This window comes from Dama dama, chromosome 20 (genome assembly GCF_033118175.1).
Source record: "Dama dama isolate Ldn47 chromosome 20, ASM3311817v1, whole genome shotgun sequence".
Classification (NCBI taxonomy): domain Eukaryota; kingdom Metazoa; phylum Chordata; class Mammalia; order Artiodactyla; family Cervidae; genus Dama; species Dama dama.
In genome coordinates this window covers 114,648,803-114,659,472 of record NC_083700.1, presented here as the reverse complement: position 1 = coordinate 114,659,472, position 10,670 = coordinate 114,648,803, and the positions used below count along the sequence as shown (strand labels likewise).

General features: G+C 57.6%; 1 protein-coding gene across 1 annotated transcript in view; it reads right to left on the bottom strand.

Annotated features, from left to right (window-relative positions):
• Window positions 1-5,338: 5,338 nt before the first annotated feature.
• The window catches only part of TWIST2 (twist family bHLH transcription factor 2), a 51,982-nt gene continuing 46,650 nt past the window's right edge, over window positions 5,339-10,670 (bottom strand). The window contains exon 2 of the mRNA XM_061120136.1: window positions 5,339-6,078. The gene's annotated coding sequence lies outside the window, so the exon portion shown is untranslated. The remainder of the gene's footprint in view (window positions 6,079-10,670) is intronic.

Below are 10,670 nucleotides of genomic sequence, written 5' to 3'. Positions count from 1 at the left end.
GGATCAGCGTTCAGGCACGCTGCTCCTCTGTCATGGCTGGTGGATCTTCGGGTCCCCTCTCTGCACCCCCTACTCTGCCCTGAAGGGCAATTGTCCCCAGCAGGGTGTCCCCAGCAGGAGTCCCAGGCTTGACTGAGCTGCCTTCCTGTCTCTTCCAGGACCCACAGGTGTTTTCCTGAAGCATCCAGGTTGCCAGGTGATGGGGCCCTGTAGGGATCATGCACTGGGGAGCACTCATCTGGGGGGGCCATTTGCTGAAGGGAGGGCTCCCCTTAGAAGCCCAGGGCTTGGAACCCGATGGGGTAGGGCGGCTCAGAGGAGGGGCCCACCTTCTCTGGGAGCTGCCATGAGCACCTGCTCCGGTCACCTTCTGCTCAGAGCCAGGGGCGATGGGCGGTCACGTGGCTACCTCCCCGGTGTCCATTCCTGGGCCCTGAGACCAGGCAACGTCCCGCCCACCCTGAGGACCTGACCCTCCCCGGCACAGCGCTATGCCTGGAGCCATTCTTTCTTTGACCTTCTTGAGCTTAGCTGGGGCTCCTCCAGGAAAGCACCCCTCCTCCAAAACGCCTTCTTCCAGGGCTCTTCTTCTTCTGAGCTCATTCAGACGTCTGACTAAGCCAAGGGTCTCTCGGCCTCTGTCTACCCCCAACACCCACGATTCACTCTGCCTGACCTCCTGGGGGGACCAGGCGGGTGGAGGAGGGGTGGGAATGCGGGGGGCGGGCTGTCTCCCCCGGCCCATCCCCTCCCTGGCTGAAACTTCACTCTCAGCTGGTTTGAGAACCGGGGACCCAGCCCACCGGCTCAGCTGAGCTTCCGCTGACCGCGCACTCAGTGTTTTGAAACAGAAACTAAAGAACCGTGGGGAGCTGGGGTCGTGCAGAGAAAACATCCTCCCCGACTGTCTCCGCGGAGAGGGTGGGAACAGGCATGTGTGAAGGGAGACTCAGCCTCCCTCCCGCCTGGTCCCCGCCCTAACGCCAATCACCTGGTTAAAAGACAAGCCAGAGAAACACACAAAACTCATGAACTTGGGTCAGCAGAGTGTGGCGGTGCCCCGTGTCTGCTCACTCTGGGATCTTGCTAGCAATCTACCGACGGGGAGCCGAGACTGGAGACGGTTTTACACAGATGGCCTGGCTAGTTGTCACAAAGCCCCACGAGAAAGGCAGCAGTGGGGTTTTATCCCCATTTCACAGCTGGGGAGACTGAGACTGCGAAGCCAGTTTCCTACGGTGACTGTGCCTGCTTGCTCCGGGGATGTGGTGTGATACACGCTGCAAACAACAGCTGTGGAACAACCAAGAGAAGAGAGAAATCACCAATGCAAATGGAACCGAAACCACCCCTGTCTCTTTTGGGCCCCAGCTGTTCACGGCTTAGTGGGCAGACTGTCTTCTCCGAAGCTCGGGGGAGGGGGACCTTATTCTGGGCGGGGAGGGTCGGGGCTACGGCACCCGCCTCTGCCCTCCAATCTCAAGCCTGGAGCACGAGAGCTGACGGCCAGCCCCTGGTCTCGGCCGTATGCCCCCTGCGGGGAGCACACATAGCTCCCCGCTTCCTGGGTCAGTAAGTCCACCCGCCCGACGGCAGCCACCTCCCCGGGCTGGGCGCTCAGAGCGCCGGTCGCCTCTCACCCAACCTGCCACCTTCCCAGAAGGTGATGTGGGTTGCGTGGCAAGGCCGGGAAAAGCTCAAACCCCTGCGTGAGGCACGCAGAGTGATGTGGACGCCAGATGGTAAGAGGTGAGTGCTGAGCGCAGCTGGGCACTGAAGCCCACCTAGGAACCCAAGACGGGTCCCCGTCCATTCACAGGGGACACTGTCACCCAGACCACACCACGGGGTGCTCTGGGAGGAGCCTGTCCCTTGTGTGTGACAGGGGGCATCCAGAAGGTGTGGAGCAGGGAGGGGCTGGGTGCTCAGCCACCTCCGAGGTCAGGAACACCTGCGGACCTTCTCTCTTTACACATTTGTGGGTGCGGCAGCCAGAGCCTTATCAGAGGGGAACCCCAGCCCAGGTCCACTTGGCGCCAATTCTGAGCCTCTCTTCCCACGAATGATGTCTGGAGACCTCGCGGCCTGGAATGTCTCAGTGAGCAGAGCTGGACCACAGCGTGGGAAGCAAGACACATCCAACATCCAGCCCAGAGAGAGAGCTGGGAGCGTCGCAGCTCAGCCCTTTCAGCAACACCGAGGAGTCACAGTCCCTAGAAACTCATCACCCGCCCGCTCTGTTCACGAAGGCGCAAGAGCGAAAGTGACCACCAAAGGGCACACGTTTCACAGCAAAATCTAGAACAGTGGGGATGTTGGGACTTCAAAGCTCCACCCTCTCCTTGCCCCTCTGATATGGTGTCTCAGGATTCTGGCAAGCTCATCTCTAAATGCACTTGGGTTTTGTCGTTGCCCAAGAAGATGTGCCCAAGCCTCCACCTCCCAGCTGGAAACATCTTCTTGTGTGAAAACACCGAAGGTGGTTTCAGGTCTGGCGGTAAGGGGCCAGCAGTTGCAGCGGGCCGCCTCCTTTCCACTCCCTGGGCATGCGGGGCTCTGGGGAACATTGAGTTTCTATGGCCCCTGCAATCGCATGGTTTCCTCCCTTGAATCAAGCCCTGATCTTTGAAGCCTTGAGTTTTGTAGATTTAAGCTGACCTGAAGGGACTGAGAAAGGACTCAGTGAGGCCAGGAGTCTCCCCGGCCACTCTGAACACAGCAGGGGAGGGTCGGATTGCTCACCCTTCTAGCCGCCCCTCGGAAGGGACTCCCACACTGCGGGGAACTTTGCAAAGGCTCCTGAGGTCAGGGTGGGCCCGGGCTGGGGGTGGGGTCACAGCCTCTGCCCCCTCCCCACCGCCCAAGAGGGCATTTTAAAGTAGGGGCTCAGGGATGGGGAATACGTGTAAATCCATGGCTGATTCATATCAATGTATGACAAAACCCACTGAAATGTTGTGAAGTAATTAGCCTCCAACTAATAAAAATAAATAAATAAAGTAGGGGCTCAGCTTGTGAAGGATTTGTGCCTATATTTGGGTTTGTTTTTTTTTTTTTTCTTTTTTTTGGCTCTAAGCTGGACATTTTGCTTTGAAGGGAGAGGTGACCACGGAACTGGAGGCTGGAGGGGCTGGACACGTACCTGCAGTGGAGTGGACACTCACCAAGAGCTAGAGGGCCTCTCTTTCAGGCAGTGATTCTGCCGTCAGCCAGGCGGCCTGGCTCAACTGTTAACGGTGATGTTTACTTTCAGGCGGGGAGGAGTCAGTCCAGCAGGTTCTCTCCTTGCACGAGACCTGAAGCGGTGCTGGGAGAACGAGCTGCCTAGATGGCCTCCTCCAGCTGTTGGTAAGTGGAACCTGGAAGTGTAGCAGTTTTATCCAGAGCCTTTTCTGTGATGTGTGTTCAGGGCCCCCTGGAAAGGTCCCTTCGGCTTTTGTCAGTTCCAGAGACCCAGATGGGTGCCACTTGTGCTATTGAAAGATGCTTCTCATGGCCTAGGTATAACTATCTCTTTCCACATTTCCATGGAAAACTCGTGGATGGCAATGTTAATTTAAGAAACTCTACCTGATTAGGCAGAGGGAGGGAGACATAGATAGGTGAGCCCTCAAAGACAACACAGTAGGTAGAGAGTGGCTATCAAAGTGCTAACTGGGGTATCACTATTCTCGTCACGAGGCCTGGACCTGGAGAGGCAGGCTTCCTCTGAGCACGTGTCCAGACAGGGGAGGGAATCAGGGGCAAAGAGCTGGGTTTTGTGGGTCCCCAGATGTGACCTGGGTTCTCTCCCTGGACTTTGGCCTTGGGGTCTCCTGACTGTCCCGTGTGGGTACCTGCGGGCTCACCTGCACGGGCACTCCTTGTTCCTTGCCCCCTCTGTGGTCAAGCCCTCTGTCTTGGGCTTGGGTGTGGGAGGCTCATAGGGCCTGGTCACCGGAAGTAGAGACCGAGGGGCTGGTCAGTCTGCAGGGATGCAAGACACCCCTCCAGCTCTAGGAGGCAGGGCATGGACTTTGCGATTCAGAAATCAAGAACGTTCTCTGTGGCCACCCTGTCCATAAGTTTTGGATAATTTGATCTGACATTCCTCTAATCAGCCCCCAGAGAATGACCATGACCTTTGCAGTCTTCATGACCTCCAAAGGCCTCGAGGACCCTGTGGGACAGCACAGGGCATGTCTGGACTTTATTGCCAAGACAGCAGCTCTGCCTTCCAAGGTCTCAGCAAGGAGTCCAGGTGCGTGTATGTGTATGTGCATGCATCTGTCTGTGTTTGCTGTATGCAGCGGCCACTGGGGCTCGTGCTGCAGGGCACTGCACCAAGGTCACCTCGAGGGGCCAGCAAGTTGAGGACAGGCTGGCATTTCTGGAGCTCATGCCTTTCTGGTGGGCTCAGGAACAGAAGTCAAGATTGGTGTGAGAAGGTTCAGGGTCCACCACGTTCTGGCACAGACCCCACTCTCCGGAACCCTGTCTGGAGGTGGCACGGGGTCTGCGTGGCCTCTCACCCGTGGACATTTCCATCCAGCTGACCCAGGTACCAGCTGTCCCCCACAAGCCATGCTTCTGGAGCCTCCGGGTGGTGAGCAGGTGACTTGCAGCTCCCCAGCCGGAAACCCTTTACCCGGGCGTCACCCCAGCTCCTACTGATGCCTGCGGACACAGTAAGGAGGGCAGCAGGAGGGGAGGGGGACTTCCTGCCCCACGTGGAGCGTGTCTGCATCACCCCCCTGCCCGCCCAGACCAGAGCCCGGACAGAGTCTCCTTCTTGGCCACAGATCGTGGCCTTCATGGGGCCTCTGCCCCAGGGTTCCCTCCTTACCTGTACGCACAGGCGTTGCATCCTCACCCTCGCCCAGCCACACGTACCGGGCTGCAGGGGGCGGGACAGCTGCCATGGAATTCGTCATCAGGGAAACCGAAGGCACGCAGAGCAGACTGTGGCCCACCAGGAGACAAACCTAAGTGGGCATGGAGGTCGTGTCCAGGGGAAGCAAGGAATTCCACCCGGGAAGGCTCTGCAGGGCTGGCCCTGACCTCAGACCACGGGGGTAGGACACAGGATGGGTGACTGACAGGGTGGGGGTAGCAGACGGGCACATGGAGGGGCTGAGGCCAACCTCGCCAGCTTTCCCAGACCTGGGCCCACTGAACACGCTCAACCACACCAGTACTGGCAGTTCTAGAAAGTCCTACGGTCACGCACAGGCTAACATGCCTCACATCCCTGCTGGTCCCCTTTAAAGTGACGCGATTGTTATTTTTGCAACTGGTTCCAAGTTTCTCAGGCCGTGCTCAGGCTGCGGTGTAGAGAAAAGAGACGGAAGACGGGGGCTGCAGGGACGTCTTTATTGTTCCTGGGAGCGGAGCAGTATACACAGCCACACTGCAGTCACTGAGCTCGTTAAAGACATCTCAATAAATAAAACAAATAAGCAACATATACACTGAAACAGAAAATATTAAAAAAAAAAATGATTAGCTGAGCGAATCATGGAGGAAGAGAAAAGGAGAGGTGAGAATTCCAGGCTAACTTGAGACAGTCATGCAGAGGCTGGGGCGGGGGGTGGGGGTGTAGCTCAAGGTTCCTTTGCTAAGAGCCTTGGTCCAGTTGAAACAGAATGTACAGGAAGGCATTTCTGGTTTATTTTTTTTTTAAAATATACACTAAAAAAAAAGGCACTTAGAGGGAAATACAAAATCAAAATCCTCGTAAATGTGTTCCTGAATTCAGCGATTTTCAGAATCAATCCCCGCCCCCTCAAAAAATAAAAATAAAAAAATAGAACCCAGGGCTGGGTCTGTGAACACTCTCAAACAGCGGCGAGAATAGCGCCGTGAGCTATCCGGCGAGATGGACCCTGAGCGCCGCTTCCTCGGCGGGGGCATCTCTGGGGCGTCTGGGGGCGGAGGCCGCGCGGTCCGGGGGGCTGCCGCTGGGCCCTTGTCTGGACGCCGCCATGCGGGAGCGCCGAGATGACGGGGCGGGGGCGCTTCCTGGAGGTCGTTTAGGTTTCAGAAGTTGCAGACTCGGACGTTCCCCAATGCCAGCTGCACTCAGCCCCGCAGGAGACTCTGGAAGACAAGGTACAGGGAGGCTGAGAAGCTGCTGCAGCCCTTGAGTCCAGGGCCGCGTGGCCGTTTCACCCGCCGTGGGCCCCCCAACTGGCCGTGACAGGTGCGAGCTGCTCTGATACCTGCCTGCCCCCACCCTCCCGGCAGGAGCTGGATAGGGGGCCACTGCCTGCTGGCCGCTGCCCCCAGGGACCCAGGGCCGGCCCGGAGGGCTCCCTCTCTCCCCACCTCCACCCTCTGCAGCCACTCCCAGACCCCCAGGGCCGGATGCCCTGCCTCCCGCGCCCACCAGAGCCCCGTCCCCCACGGGGCCCGCAGGCCGTTGCCGCCCAGTGGAGGAGCCGCCCCCAGGCGGGCTCCCATGGAAAAAGCAGTCCCCACCCTGAAAGGGGAAGGGGGTCGGGGTGAGGTGACTGTTGGGGCTTCAGAGTCATGGTGAGAGCAAAGCCGGCCGTAAAAGGGGGAGAGTGAGGATGCAGAGCAACGGGGCCGCCGTGGGGTCGGGGCTGGCAAGGGCAGATGATTGTTTAAACCCGAGCTTTTTAAAAAATGCACTTATTTACTTAGGCTGCTTAGGTCTTAGCTGCAGCACAAGGGCTCAGCAGTTGTGGTGGGTGGGCTTAGTTGCCCTGTGGCGTGGGGGACCTTAGTTTCCCAACCAGGGACTGAATCTGAGTCCCCTGCATTGCAAGACCGATTCTAAACCAGTGGGGACCACTGGGTCACTCCCTAACCTGTGCTTTTGAAGTAACGGTACATTCACAGGCAGTTGCAAAAAAAAATGTATAGGGAGGTGCTACATACATCTCACTGGGTCCCCCACTATTCTCACCTTGCACTAGTCAAGTGAGGCGTCTCAACCAGAAAAGGGGCCTGGGTGTGGCTGGAGGGCTGACCCACACTTCACTCGTGCGTGTGTGTGTGCGTGCGTGCGTGCGTGCGTGTGTGTGGCCTGCAGCAGCAGCAGGGACAGTGGGCAGCAGCAGCAGGGACGTGCCCCGCCCTCCCGTGGAGCCTCACGCTGAAGCCCTGCAGCTCAGGGGGCTCTAGGACCCTTGACGGTACCCGGACAAACGCCCGCGAGCGTGAAGACCCTGCCTCCCTGAACCCCAGCGCCTGGAGACACACGCGCACTCCTTTTTTCCAAGTTCTGAGCACTCCAAATATGTCAGCCGTTTAAAGTGGTCCTGGGCAGAAAGTCAAAGGCTGCTCTCTCGGAGAATGTGGTTGTAATTAGATAATTAATAAGGGGGGCAGCTAGAGAAAGCTAAATGGAAGCCTTCCTCCGCGGGAGGAAGTCATTACAACAGGTTTTGATATATGAGCCTCGCCAGCCCTCCAAGGGGTAACGGCATCATCCGTGGAAGCCAGGACGGCAGGGCCGCCCTGAGCAGTGTGGGTTTTGGGGTTCGCTCCACATGCCCAGGGGGCCCGGGCAGGAGCCGGCGGCAGGTTCATTGGTCTTCCTGACCGAGGGCCTCCGGGCCAGCCCCTTGATGTCACCCTGACCCTGGCGTGTCTGCTGACGTGGGCGGTGCTCTCGCCACAAATGTGAGACAGCTGGGCCCCGACTGCCTCCTGAGTGGGACAGCCACCTGAAGCCGTGCGCATGCGTCCCGTGCACTGCTCAGCCGGCCTCAGTCTGCCGGGTCCAGAAGGGGGCAGGGGGAGAGGCCGGGGGGCGGCTGTGCTGAGAGCGTGGGCGCCCTCTTCTCTCACCAGGCCAGACCACCGGGCACTGAGAGGCAGTGGAGGGTCTTACTCCAGTCTGTGTCCCGAGGGCCGGCCCCGGGGAGGGGCGTGCCCAAAGGTCTCCAGAAATAGAGGCAGGTAGGCTTAAAGGGGAAGCGCTCATTCACGGATCCCCACCTCCCCCTTCCCTCCACCCACGTTCCCTTCCTTCCTCCCCCCTCCCTCCTTTCCTTTCTTCATTTCTTCCTTCTTTCTATCCACCCATCAATCCATCATCCATCCACCCACCATCCATCTATCCTTCCATCCACCATCCAGCCACCCATCCAGCCACCCATCCATTCATCAATCATTCATCCATCCATCTATCCATCCAACCACCTAGCCATCATCTTTCCATCCACACATCCACCCACCATCCATCCACCCAGTCATCCATCCATCCAGTCATCCATCCATCCAACAAGTCATCCATCCATCCACCATCCATCATCCATCATCCTTCCCTCCTCCCTTCCATCCACTCTCCCTTCCATCTATCCCCCATCCACTCTTCCATCATCCACCCTTCCACCCATCCATCCATCCACCCGTCCATCTATCCATCCATCTTTCCAACAGGCACTGAGCACCTTTCATGTGCCAAGAATGCTGCTAGTTGTTTAAAAAGCCCAGGCATGGATCCGAGAAGTCCATCAGGGGAGGAGAAATGTGCTGATAAACAACTAGAGCTCAGGGTAGACAATGGCAACTTTTTTAGAGGAAGTGCAGCTAAGACTCTGCAACCAGAAAGAAAGGGACAAAATACCTTGACTTTCGTTGGGGCTGCCAAAAAAGGCTGCCAGTGGGACACTGAAGGCTAGAAGTGAGGGTCAGGAGGCCAGAAGCTTCTCCCCGAAGTCAGGGGCTGTGGCTGTGGGCCGCAGCACAGAGCAGATGTCCAGGGCACTGCCCCCGCTCCCACTGCCCCTTCCACGTGAAGAGCAGAGGCACCTTCCCCTCTGTGGACCCCGGCACCCACGGAAGGGGCCAAGCTGCTCTTGCTGCCACAACTCTTCCCTCCTCCCACTCGCTGCGCCTAAAACAAAGACCCTCAACTCCTGGGCTCCCACGGACACTGGGGTGGGGGTGGGGAGGGTGCCAGGGGAACGAGCAGCAATGGGCCCAGTGGTGGAGAAGCTGACAGCTGCCCCCCACCCTGGCGGGTCTCACCCAGTCTGCACAGGTTGGCCCTCCTGCCTCTGGGGCATCTGTCTAGCACTGTCCTTCAGCTGGGCCCTCCGGCCCCTCACCAAGCCTGGACCCAGCCTCCTGACCATCTGAACACAGCTCCCAGGAGTGGTTTGGAGGGAGAGAACCAACAAAATACGCCATCAATACGGGTAGAAAACAAATGACAATTCACAACAGGGGACTGAGGGCCACAGAGCGGAAACGGCCTTGCTGAGCACCACTCACACACACATGCGCGCACACACACACACACACACACACACACACATGCGTGCGCATACACACGGCCCCGTGAACAGGGACCAAACCCTCAAACAAGTGGAAATTATCATCTCGGGAGAAGCCAGAGGAGTGCGTGAGGATGAAACAGGGACACTCTGCTTTGAAAGAGAAGGAGCAACAGGAGACGAGGGAAGAGGTCCAGGAAATCACGGAAAGAATAGAAGCAAAATAGCAACACAGACACGGACGAGAAACCATTCCTAAACTGGAGACTGACCTCTAACGTCTCCCAGCATCTGAGCCAAAAGATGAGGCATGTGCAAAAGAGGGAGCGGACGCAATCACACATGAGATCCAGAGGGGAGGGTCCCGGTGCTCAGGAAAGACCGGGGGCTTCAGATTGGAAGGAACATCCAACTCTGGAAAGGACACCCAACAAGACAAGCAACCGAGCCACAGCACACAGAAAGTTCTGGATACTAAGACTGGAGAGAAACTCCCACAGGCCTCCAGCAGAAACAGGGAGACCTGGCCGGCCTGGGGTGATGGCCCCGTGCTCACACCACTTGCTAACTGACCATGGCAGGACACCCAGAGGTTCGACGGAGAAGGGTGGTGTCCCTGGAGCACTGCTCCCCGAGAATCTGCAGACCCCCAGGAAGGAAAAGAAACGTGAGGCTCTGAAGTCCTCAGAAAGTGCCCCTCTCCAATGCCACTTCCGGGAAACACTGCTAGAAAACACCTCCCATCCGGATGAAAAGCAGTCTGGGCTCTGTCTCTGCAGGCACGGCGACATCTGACCTAAGAGTCTCCCCACCGCACACCAGACAAACACATAAGACGCTGCGCTCAACGCTCTTGTAGTCCCGAGGGGGCCAGGCACCGTCTTTTCTCCAGTCAGGTCCCTAGGGTCTAGTGTGGCAACTGGCATACAGTAGGTGCTCAATAAACACCTGCTGAGAGACAGACTCCAATGAAGAAATCAGACCCACAGCAGAGGAGACGGTCATCCAGGTGTGGTGTTGTTCAGTCGCTCAGTCATGTCCAACTCTTTGTGACCCCAAGAACCACAGCACGCCAGGCCTCCCTGTCCATCACCAACTCCCGGAGTCCACCCAAACCCATGTCCATATAGTCAGTGATGCCATCCAAACATTTCATTCTCTGTCGTCCCCTTCTCCTCCTGCCTTCAATCTTTCTGGTATCAGGGTCTTTTCCAATGAGTCTGTTCTTCGCAGCAGGTGGTCAAAGGATTGGAGTTTCAGCTTCAGCATCAGTCCTTCCGATGAATATTTAGGCTTGATTTCCTTTAGGATGGACTGGTTGGATCTCCTTCCTGTCCAAGAGATTCTCAAGAGTCTTTCCCAGCACCACAGTTTGAAAGCCCAGGTGTATCGGTTGCCCGGGTGTGACATTCCGGGCTCCCTGCAGCGCCCCCCCAACAT